Raw genomic sequence first — 12796 nt, 5'->3', positions numbered from 1 at the left:
GTCAACACACATTACCGGAGGTGGAGGGAAGATAGAAGCGGTGGCTAGCATCGTTTGACAATAACAGAAGACAATTTTTTGGAATCCCTCTCTCCCTCCCTTTCTTCTTTGCTTTGGTGCTGCAATTTACATCTGTTACACCTAATGGGTGTGTTAAAATGCTGTTATTAACACCAGGAAGAACAATTCAGTATTGAGGGAAGAATGGAAAGGGACTCGTGTAGTTTTGGGGTTGCCAATTCAGATACACTGTAGCTTTTCTCCCCCTTAATGACTTAATGGTTTTAAACTAATGAAATTTTAATACTGTAAAGTTGTGAGAACTGACCCTTTTGCATCTCTGGATTCCTGCACAACGCAAAAAAGTTGCTTACAATTATCCATAATAGGTAGAATGAATGGTTTTCTCAGTTCATGCTCTGCGCTATTATTTAGGTTTTTAAAAATGGCATTGGAAACTTCTGAGTTATTTTTATTGTTGCTCACGCTGAGGTCAGAGAATTTGAGTTGAGACTGGATTTATGTAATCCAGCCATGTAATCTTTGGCAAGTTATCTACTCTGCCAAAGCCTCAGTTTCCTCATATAAAGTGAGGATAATAACATTATCTGTTCTCATAGGAGTATTGGGAAGATTAAGTGAGAATAAGTGAGACAATACATGCAAAGCACTTAACACAATGCATGCCATGTAGTTAGATTTCAATAATGGTTGACTTTATTATTAACTATTAATATTGACATCTGGACAAGATGATGACAGAGAGGTCATAGCAGAGTCTAAGAGTCATACTCCAAGCCTCACTAACTTGTCTGTCAGTTGTCCCTATGGAATTTGGAAAAGACGTTCCGCCCTTGTTTTTCTTCACGTTGCCAAACCTGGCCCTGCTCTTCATTTGGTTGATATTTTACAAAACTTGCTGATGAGGCTTATTGAGACGTTATCCTTTGTTGGAAGATGGTGATTTGCTTTTTCTCTCTCCTCTCTGCAGGTCCAAGTTCTTCCCTTCCTTCAAGCTCCAGATCAACTTCTACCTTCCACATGCAGCCTTCCTTGTCTTTCTTTGGCTGAATCTCTGTAGCACTTAGAGTCTATATTCAAAAGCTTGATTACTAACATTACTGTTTTTTTCCCCCTTCTAGTAGTGTTAGGTGTGCAAACCCTACTTCCTTAAGTAGCTTTTCTCTTTCTTGACTGTCATAAGGACGTTTGTGTCTTTCCCTTATTCCCTGTGGTGCCCAGATTAGTCTGAAGACACAGGAGGGACTGAATACATTTTTGTCATTGGTTGATTTATTGAAAGTTCAGAATGTCAGGGAAACATGTTGAACCAAACACAAGCAAGTAGTTTTGCCACTCTAAGTAAAATGCAGGAATTCAGTGGGGACTTGGGATTGAGGGTGGAAAGGTAGACTTTGAGAGAAGTCAGAAGGAAAAAAAAGTATTGGGCTAGAGCTACAACTGATGGATAATGGCAGCCCTATTTGGAAGAGACAATGGGTACTTTAGAAACAATGCTGGAGTCCTAGTTTTGGGTTTGGGGTTTTGACTACATCACTACTGGTATGTGCCCTGGAGAAACCATGTAACTTCTCTGGGCCCCTGTTTCTTTGATTATAAAATGAGAAGCTTGGATTAGATGACATCTAATGCCCCACTGGTTCTAAAACTGTGTTTCTAAGATAAGAGGAATAAGCAATTTTAGACAATGCAGGGTGGACAAATTCCTGGGATTCCAGAAGTTCCTTTTCTGTCCCCCAAAGTGTAAAAGAAATAGTGTGGGATGAAGGACTTATCCTGCTCTATCCTTGATTTGCTGTGTGCCACCCATTCATTCACCCAACAAATGTTGATGAAGCCCTACAATGTGGCAGGCACGGGGCTAGTTCTGGCGATGGAATGGTGGATGAAACTGACACGTCCCTATCCCTTGGGATTTACAACCTAGTGGGTGAAAAGAGATGCAGAAATGTAAAGCTACAGCTGTGATGAGTGCTAGGAAGGACATATAGATGATGGGTGAAAGGAATCTGACTCGGACTAGAGCCTGGGAAGGCTTCCGAGTGGAAATTATCTAGGAGACCAGCAGATGGAGGAAGAGAGCACCCGTGAAGGTGCTTTGGTGGAAGGTAGAATGGCAAGTTTGGAAAACAGAAAGAAGAGTGCAGTTGGAACTTAGAGAATTAAAGAGGGTGATTTAGATAACGTGAGAGGGATAGGGTCAGATTATGGGGGACCTTGTCAAACATGGTAAGAACACTGTTCTTTATTGTAAGAGCAGTAAGAAGCCACGAGTCGGAGAGTGGGGTGATCAGTGGGTGGTAAGTGGATTTGAGAGAGGCTGGAGTGGTCACGAATCAGATCAAGGGAGGAATCCAGGTGAGTGACAGCCACAGCTTTGTCTAGGGAGGAAATGCTGGGAACAAAGTGACATAGCCCTTTCAGGTTCTCAGTTTCCTCTTTGCAAAAGAAAGGCTGGACTCAACATTAGGATGCTTTCCGGCAATTTCTCTGGTTTGGTGGAATGGAAATACTTTGGGGAAGAGTGTGTTGCTGTGTGACCGCCTGACTGGTGTGTAGCATGCGCTCTCATATGCTGCTTTTGGGTGGGGCTTTTCCTGGATGTGGGGTTCTCTCTGAACTCCTCAGATGAGACACGCTTTATACCAGTGCTTCAAACTTCATTGTAGAACTTCTGACAACCATATTTTAAAATTTTTACTTTGAATCAAATTGTAACATAGGATGAGAGGTTATTTAGTTTTCCTCTGACAAAACCTTCCTCTACTTTTTTTTTTTTTTTTTTAAAAAGTCCTTATACTAGACACAACAAAAGAAACAGTTTCATCTACTAGTTTTAATTCTGGTTCCACTGGAAGAAATAATGAGAACCCTTTGGAAACATTTTCCCTCAGGAAGCATAAATCCCATGAAAATCTCAAGAATTTTTTACCATGACTTAAGGCTTCCTAGTATAAAAAGAAAAGGAACAATCTATTGTAAATTTTACAGCCTTACCCCTGACTATAAAAATATACGCTCACTGCAGAAAATTTCAGAAAATATGGACAACATTAAAAAAGAAAATTAAGATTGCTCATAATCCCACTACCTAGATAGAAATAAACACTATTTAATATTTTCATTTATTTATGACCCATTCACTTCTACCAATGTAAATCTGTGAGTATATTTAGACATCAAGAGATATGCATCCTCCTTTTGTTCCTACATGGTGTCATAATGTTTAGGACGATGCCCTCTGTGGTTGGGCTACTACAGTTCAAATTTGGGTAAATTTAAGAATTTTCTATTTCCCTGAGCCATAGTTTTCTCACCTGTAAAATGCACATAACGATGATGCCAGTCTCTAGGGCACGTGAGAACTAAATGAGATAGAGTACATAAGGTCTTTACTATGGGCCCTGGCACCAATACTTTCATCTACATTAATAAATACGTTATTTTTGTTATATCATTTTACTTTATAGCTTCTGTCATCTTAGATTTTCTTTTTCCCTTTTTTCTCAGTTACTTTCAGCTTCTCCTATAATTTGGATGGTATGCATTCTGGTTTTATTTCTAGTGTTATCTTTGAATTTTATTTTAAAGCTTTGCTTAGTCTATATTTCTTTAATTATCAAAGTCAAGAATGAAATGGTAATTTTTGACCTGCCTCCACCATGAAAGACGTGGGCTGTCTTAAGGGAGAAAGAACCACTGAATATCTGGGGGCCCCTCAGGACATCTGATTCATTACATGGATATGTTTCCTCACTTTTCATAAGAGGTAGACAGTTTATCCCATTGAAAGATGAGGAAGCTGAGGCTTAGAGGGGGGTCAGTAACTTGGCTATGGTTGCACAGTTTTAAGGTATGGAGCTAGGGGTCTGGCCCAATTCTTTTTGACTCCAAACCTTTTAATTACTGGCTGATTTCCTCACTATCAAGTGGTCATTGAATTTCTGTTTGAACTCTACTGGGGACAAAGGACTCACCACTTTCGGATCAGCCTAATCCAACTTAAGTAGCTCTATAAGAGTCTTTCCTTGTACCAAACTGGAATTTTGTCTTTCCAACTGCCTCCCCTGGGGTCTGCTCTCCGTTGCCTATAAGATAACACTAATGTGTTTTGAATAGTCAATCAAACATTTCTTCATTCTTATTACGTGCTTGGATTCAAAGCAAGTACTATGAGTTATAAGCCATGATCTTTGCCCTTAGGTAGCTTTGTGGTGAAGTAAGACTAAAGTATATAAAGTAATTAGAGAACAACATGAAAGTGTAAAAAATTAGGGTAAAATACATTGAACAAATTATCAGCCGAAAGTTCAACAAAGGAGAGGAAAGCATGGGGGTACAACTGCCATTGAAGGTTTACCTCTATCCTATCTCTTACTCCATCTGAAACAATATAATTATAATCAAGACTTGGGGATTCAAAGTGCATTATTAGAATTAAATGGCAATGCAATAGCAAAAGCAACTTCTTCAGGGGTCCTTGGATGTTTGATATAAATGTAAAACAGTTTCCACTAAAATAATAAATGTCAAATATAAAATCCATTGTTTCCAATTACTGCCACTTCACAGACTTTAACTACCTAATTTAGCTAAAGCATGAGGGGGAAATATTTTGCACTTGAAAATGTAAATTAAAACATTTTCCAATGCAGCAACAATGCTGTATTATTGAGGCTGGCAGACCCCTGCTCCATCTCCTATGGTCCATTACCCTGGCCCACCCCCTAAGAGCTTATCAGGGCTGCAAGACATTCTTTGCTTCAGGCTCTGCCTCTTTGATAAGGGTTATCACTTTGCTAGATATGGAAAGCTCCTATATGCCAACTTGGGGCTTGCACCAGAAATTTATGATGAGGTAAGGGGCATACTGATGGGTTTTTTTCAGAGCCTCATTATTTTTCTCTTTACTGAAAAAATTGGGGTATGTTATTTCCATCTAGCCTTTGCAGACTTCCTAGCAGTAAAGACATAATGCTTCTGCTTATTAAGGGTCCTTCTTGAACCAAGCTTTTAGGTTCTTTAGGTTGCCCAGCTCAGAGAACAGGCAGGCTGACCCATCCTCCAGGGAGTCCATTTCAAGGAAATTGGAGGAAATTCATCTTCAAGACAGGTTATGCTCTGTGTATCTCTCTCATGAGCTAGGGGGTCTTTGTGACTCATGGCTTCTCCCTGCACATGCTTCATTATCCCTCAGTATTGACCAGCTTCCTATGGTCTCTCATAGTTTCTGCTTTCTCATAATGGCCTGCACATGGCATGGATTTGCCTTGATCCTGGAGTCTACCTGGTAATACTAACCATCACTTGTATGGCACTAACTATATGTCAGCTATCATTTCAAGAACTTTCCATATTCATATACTCTTTGAATCCTTACATTAAGCCTACAAGGCAGGTTCTATGATCATCTCCATTTTACAGATGAGGGCACTGAGATGCAGAGAGGTGAAGTATCTTGCTTAAGATCACACAGGTAGGAACTAACAGAGCTGGTACATGGATCCAGGCCATCTGACTCCAGTCTTTATTTCCTACTGTAATCTACCTCCTAATAGTATACTTTCAGTTTTAACTTCCATCTTACACTGCCTTATTCTCTCGGTATTTCTAGGTTCACATTCTGCTAGAGACTGGATGTTTGTGTCCCTCTCAAATTCATTTGCTGAAATCTTAACCCCCAAGGTGATGGTATTAGGAGGTGGGGGCCTTTGGGAAGTGATTAAATCAGGAAGATGGAGTTCTCATGATAGGATTATTGCCCTTCTTAAAGAAACTTTCCTTCCTCCATGTGGGGTGACAGAGAGAAGATGGCTGTGAACGAGGAGGCAGCTCTTGCCAGACATTGAATCTGCCAGAACCTTGATCTTAGACTTCCCAGACTCCTGAACTGTGAGAAATAAATGTTTCTAAGTCACTCGGTCTATGGTATTTTGTTACAGCAGCCCAAACAGACTAAGACAGTTGCCCAAGGGAAGGAATCTGATTGGCCCAATTCTTCATTCTGTGCCTAGTTGTATCTTAAAATGCTAGCGCTGGTCCAGTCATCTGTGCAGCTGAGTAAGGTGATAGGATCATGTGGTTTGAAACGTGGCCGCCTTGGGTTTCCTTGTCAAAGGGGTCATAGAGAGGGCATGGTTGCCTAGATCAGGTAGTGGAGGAGTAGGTCCTATCAACTGACCTCCTATACCTACTGACACTATTTTTGACTTGTAGGATTAAAATATTTATATCTATCTATAAATATTTTTGTCTTTTGTCTCTTACAGCCACTGAGCCTGTTAGCTTGGATATCTGTTTATCCAACCTTTGAGGTATTCATCCATATTATTGTTACCTGGTTGAAATGAGGGCATATTGCAGCATGCCAGAAAGCATCCTGCCTGCTGGTTTGTTTAATGTGCTCTCCATGGAGCCCAGCACAGCCCACTGTGTTAGTACATCAAGCACTACCTGCTCATAGGTGATGTGTAGAGTACAGAACAGGAAGAATAGGGTGTCTCTGACATAAGGAACTTATAATTTCCTTGAGGAGAAAAGTCTCGTGCACTAAAGCACAGAACAAAACAAATTCCTGTTTATGAAAGACAAATTCCAGCAATATTTATCAAGTACCGTGCTGGGTGTTTCTACAAATGATACCTCAAGTGGTCTCCACAATAACTGTGAGATATGTGATTTACTTCCACTTTTCAGATAAGGAAACCATGAGATGGAGGTATATCTTCTCTAAGACACAGTTGATTGTTGATGTGCCACAGGAACGGTCCTCAACTGCATGTTGACCTCACTTGTCACTGATGATGGCATGCCTGCCTTGATGCACACTCAAAATCTTTTGTTCCACGTGGTTTGCTCTCAGCCACAATGAGTCACGTGGGTTTTCTTTTTATGTAACTCCCTCTGAGAGCCACCCAAAAGTGAAACTGGTTTAGCAAAGCTTATTTCTGAGGACAATGAAAAGCAGAGGTTTTGCTATAAAAAAATTCTGAAAACCTTTGCCTTGGGTCTGTTTCATAGACAAGAGCAGCAGGTGTGGGCTGGATTTCAGTTCTCCCAGATGGAGCTCAGAGGAGTGCTGAGGTGAGGTCTAGCTAGATACAGGAGAACAAATCCTGAGCTGTGTTCAGCTTGCTCCACCTCTGTTTAGCTTAGGTGCTAAACGGGAACTTGGATAATGCCTGGACTTATGTGACCCCATCTCTGGTATTTTGCATAGTGATTAAGAGCTTGGACTTATGTGACAAACAGACCCAGGTGTGGCCTTGGCTTTGGCACTTACCTGCTCTGTGAGATGGGGCAAATTGTGTGATATCCAGAAACCTCATGTATCTGACATGTGCTTGATAGATGGTGTCTGTTATCATTAATTATTATCATTTCTCTACCTCATTTTCTAGGTGCTACATTCTAGGGAAAGCATTTTAAAAAGGGTTTTCTAATATTGAGCTGCTTTGGGTTAATTTTTCTTTTCTTTTTCCCCTCCTTCTTTGAAAAACAAGATTTACTTCTTTTTTGTAATAAATTTATTTATTATATTTATTTATTTTTGGCTGCATGGGGTCTGTTGCTGCACACGGGCTTTCTCTAGATGCGGCAAGCGGGGGCTACTCTCCATTGCAGTGCGTGGGCTTCTCATTGCGGTGGCTTCTCTTGTTGCAGAGCACGGGCTCTAGGCACGCGTGCTTCAGTAGTTGTGGTGTGCAGGCTCAGCAGTTGTGGCTTGCGGGCTCTAGAGCGCAGGCTCAGCAGTTGTGGTGCACGGGCTTAGTTGCTCCGTGGCATGTGGGATCTTCCCGGACCAGGGTTTGAACCCATGTCCCCTGCATTGGCAGGTGGATTCTTAACCACTGCGCCACCAGGGAAGCCCCAAGATTTACTTCTTATTGGAAATTTGGCTGATAAGATCTTCTTGCTGGTCAGAAGCTTGTCCTTAGGGCCAGGTGATGAAATGATACGTGAAAGTAGTAATGTCAAGTGTCACCAGGGGATTAGCACAGAGCAACCCTGAGCATGCATGTATGCACCCTCATGCTCCTAATCAAACACACAGTGGGCAGTGGGCCTACTGTTCTACTTCCAAGGAAACTCTGCCTGCCCCGCTCCACTTCTAAGAAATGTTTTCCTCACCCTAATCATGTGGTTTGGACATATTCTCATGGATCCCACCAGCTTGGCCTACACTGATTGGTCTAGGATGGGCATGCGATCTGTGTTAGGACAATTGGAGCACTTTCCAGGCTTTCAGACCTTGGGATGGGAGAAAGTGAGATGTAACACCTGATTATTTTGGTGGCTGTGTTTTCTGCCTTAAGAATAAAACATGCGCAGAGAGAAACAGAGATGAGAGATAAAAGAAAAGGATCTGATTCCTTTTGGGTTCCTCATTCCATTTTCCAGAAGCCATGTACCCCCAGACCTTCCTATAGTTACATAGGTTAAAAGGTCCCACTCTGTTTAAAGCTAGTTCAAATTGGAGTTCTGTCACTTGCAACCTGTATTTCTGTCTATTGCTGTCTAATAAATTACTATAAAACATAGTAGCTTAAGACAACAATATGCATTTATTATCTCTCACAGTTTCTGTGGGTCAGAGATTCAGGAGCTGCTTGTCTGGGTGGTCTTGACTTGGGGTTGGTTGGTTCATTCAGTGTTGGTTGGAGCTGCAGTCACCTGAAGGCTTGACTGGGACTGGAAGATCTTTTCCAAAGTGACTTAGTCACATGGTGGTACATTGATACTGGCTGTTGGTAGGAGATTTCACGTCCTCTTCCTACAGACCTCTCCACCGAGCTGCTTGTGCTCTTATGACATGGTGAATGGCTTCTCCTAAAACAAGGAATCCAGGAGATCAAGGTGGAAGATGCAAATGTCTGTTATGACTTAGCCTTGAAAGTTACACACTGTCACTTCTTTAGTATTCTATTGTTGATATGGGTCAGCCATGATTCATTGTGGGAGGGGAATATACAAGGATGTGGATACCAAGAGATGAAGACTATTGGAGGCTATCTTGGAGGTTGGGTACAAAGGAACCAAAAGAGTGCTGAGTGATACATTATGGTGGCAGATGTTTCCACCTCAAGGTTAGATTTTATTTCACGTAGGTGTTGTGATCACTAAGGTAATCTATTTATTCTTAAGGTAATTGCCATTATTAATCACTTATCATCTTTTTAGATGTTAAATTCACATAATTCTCTTTCTTTTCATCACATACATTATATATATATATTATATATATATATATTATATGTATATATATATATATATATATATATATATATGATTCATGAATAGAGGAGTTCCCTATTTGTCTAAATAGATTTTTCACTGGTTTAAGTTCCTTGCATGTGGGCAGGGAGGTGTGAGATGATGACTTGAAGAAATTGAGAATAAAGTGCCAAGATAGCCTTCTCTACTCTCCAAGTTCTGCCATCTTCCTAGTTAATAGGTGATATGGTTAAAGCAAAAGGAATGGAATATCTGGCTTCTAGTTCTGAATTTTCCACATATACTGTGTGACCTTGGTCACTTAACATTGATGAGTCTCTTTCCTCATGTTTGAGAAAGGGATCAACATTTTTATCTTATAGTGAGGTTATAAGGACTCTGTGACATAATGCTTTATAAACCATAAGACACTAGTTGTTGGTTCAGAAAAGTACCATGGTTGGCTTGAGAATCAGAAACTAGACTTGGTTCCTAGCTTTGCCCACTCTGGGCCACCTGCTTCTGTGATTAGTTATTTATTCTGTTTGACTTAAAGTTTCCTCCTCTGTAATACTGATTTAGTAATAATAGTTCCAACTTCATGCAGATATAAAGTTCTAATAAAATGCTATCTGACTGTCAAAGATTGGTACATGGCTATTGTTATGATTATGTCTCTTGTGGAAGAGTCGGAACCAAATTTACTCTGCCCTTTATATCAAAGTCAACGTGACCACGTAATTTATTTAATAAAACTGTAAGTGCATGACAGGTGTGAGCTGAGTGCTATGGATACCACAGCAACAAGACAGATGCTGTCCTTGTCTTCTTAGAGCTTAGAGCTTAGGGGAGACCCAACAAACAGGCAAGAAATTACAAAGCAGTGTGATGAATCGTATGGGTGGGCATGCAGGTGCTCTGGGAGCATGTGGGAAGAGTCCTAACTCAGACTTGAAGGGTCATGGCAGGCTTTCATGAGGAAGTAAGATCAGGAAAGACCTGAAAACTGAGTTGGAGTAAGTTAGGTTAAGGAAGGTAGGTGAGAATTTGGGGAAAGAGTGTTCCAGGTGGAGGAAAGAGACTTCATAAGGAATGAGAGGTAAGAGAACACACCGGATGGTCAGAAAATCATTCAGTGTGGCTGAAGCCAAGAGGAGAGGCAGGATAGTAACTTGTGAGCTAGAGGCTTAAAGAGACAGTGGATCATAAAGCCCTTCCTGGACTCTGCCTTGGATTTCATCTTGAAGTCAGTGAAGGTTCCCTGAAGGATTCTAAGGCAGGAAAGAGACACAGTCAGATTTGCATTCTAGATAGATATTTCTCAGTGAGGCTGCTATTGGCATTTGGGGTGGAACAGTTCTCTGTTGTGCAGATCATTCCAGGTGTGGTTGGCAGATTAATGGCTCCTTAAAGATGTCCATGTTCAAATTCTTGGAAACTGTGACTCTGTTATGTTACATGGCAAAAGGAACTTTGCAAGACAGGACCTTAAAATGGGGAGGTTATCCTGATTTACTTAGATTGGGTAGACTTGATTTAATCACACGGGCCCTTAAAAATGGAAGAGCAAAGCAGAAGTCAGAGAAAGACGTGGCAGAAGAGGAGGCAGGAAACACAAGGCATAAGAAGAATTCAACCTATCATTACCTGCTTTGAAGATGAAGGGGTCATGAGCCAAGTAATGTGGGAGACCCTAGAAGCTGAGAATAATCCCTGCTGAGAGCCAGCCAGGGAACTGGAGCCTCAGTCCTACAGTCCCATGAAACTGAATTCTGCCAACAGCATGACTGTGCTTGGACAGGGATTCTCCCACCTGGCCTCCAGGGCCCTACTGATCCTTTGACGTTAGCCCTTTAGACCTTTGTCAGACTTCTGATCTACAGAGCTGTGAGGTAATAAATGGGTATTTTTTTAAGCTGCTAAGTTTGTGGTATTTCGTTACTAGAGCAATAGGAGATGAATACATTAGGTATTTCAGTGTCCTTGGCTCCTGCCCCCTTAATGCCAGCATATCCCCTCCACCCCCATTATCACGACAACCCCCAAACACTCCCACATTTCCAAATGCCTGCTGCTGCTGAGGGCGGTACACCCCCGGCTGAGAACCACTGCCATGAGAATTAATAGGAAGAAGTTTGGATCAAAGGCAGAGGAACCAGTTAGAAGGTCATTGTGATATTTAAGCTGAGGAATGAAATGGCCTGAAGGAACATAGTGGGAATATTCTTGGGAATAGAGAAAAGGGATGGATTTGAGAGATAATTAGGCAGAGTCAACAGGACTCATCAATGGTGGCTTGATTAACATTGGGGGTGAGCCATCTCCTCTGTCCTTATCCTCCTGTCCACCACCCTTCCACTCCCATCATCATGGCACATCTAAAAGCAAACAGCATTTTTTCAGGAGTGTGACTTCCCTTCCAGTGAGCAAGAGGACATGCTCTCAGAGCCGTCAGCACTTTGTATCAGGATCAGCCAGAAGAAGGGAAATGACAGCAGAGCTATTGCAAACCCCAAATGCCCGTTATGGCCAAGCCAAAGGCACCCAGTTGGTGAAGCACAGTAATTGCCTGAACAGTTTTCAGCCACTCCATGTTGCAATTGACGATAGGAAATGAGGAGAGATTTTATACCTCCCAAAAGAAGCAAGTCAGGCGATCCAAATGGCTGAAATGCAATTTGAACCAGGGCATTTGGTTAAGCCGACCAAACCCCTGTGTGCAGTTTGAAAGCATTTCACTCTAGAGATTTTTATTTGTACTTTGGCCAAAAGGGCCTGTGCCCTCATCTGCACCTGTGTAACCAACTCCGTGTACTAGATCCCTTCTGTGTGAAATCATGAGTGTCGTTTCTGTTTTCCTGACTGGACCGTGATGAGGCAGGGCACGTAACACGCAACATGTAACAGGCCCATTTCAAACAACACATTTGTTCTCTCTCGAGGTGTCTCCAACCCTAATCTAGTTTATGCTGAGTTCCCTAGTCTAGTGACTGCGAGGACCACCACTGCATAATCAAGCCCTAGTCTTGGGAAGATGAACGCCACAGAGCGTATAACCAGTTACCCTAGACAAATTCAAGTGTCATGGGAACTTTTTAAAGTTGGCTCTAGGTAAGAAATGAAAATTCCCCTGGCATCTGCATTTTTCCTACATTCTTGAAAACAGCCACAGTGACATGAATGAACCATCAAGTCAAAAATAATGATTCAACATAATTCATAGGTCATGGCAGAGAATCTGAGTTTTTTGTGCTCTTTCAGGCATAGGGAATGATGAATCCTGCAGGCTTTCCTGGCATCAGCACTTTAGGTGAGGTGTTAAGTGTCTAATATTAAGGCAAATTGGCAAATATGTAATTCACATGAAAGTTTCGCCTATCAAAGTCGAATTAAATTTGACCATACTCTCCCATCCCCAAGTAGAACTGAAATGGCTCATGGCATGGGGTAGTTTGGCTCTGGGTCTGATTAAGTAAAACATTTCCCCCTTTCAGCCTCTTGATCAAAGTCCATTTACATGGAGTCAGTTCTGTTTCTTAAAGACAAAGTTGTTTCATATTTA

At 41.5% G+C, this 12796-nt stretch overlaps 1 protein-coding gene across 1 annotated transcript in view; it reads left to right on the top strand.

The window, feature by feature from the left end:
* The window catches only part of LOC111168723 (uncharacterized), a 567745-nt gene that overhangs the window by 450385 nt on the left and 104564 nt on the right, over positions 1-12796 (top strand). The gene's annotated exons all lie outside the window — the stretch shown is intronic.

This window comes from Delphinapterus leucas, chromosome 11 (assembly GCF_059928025.1).
Source record: "Delphinapterus leucas isolate spDelLeu-1000000601 "Yukka" chromosome 11, BTC_Dleu_Yukka2, whole genome shotgun sequence".
In the NCBI taxonomy this organism is placed as follows: Eukaryota; Metazoa; Chordata; class Mammalia; order Artiodactyla; family Monodontidae; genus Delphinapterus; species Delphinapterus leucas.
This window is presented reverse-complemented; position numbering and strand designations above follow the sequence as displayed.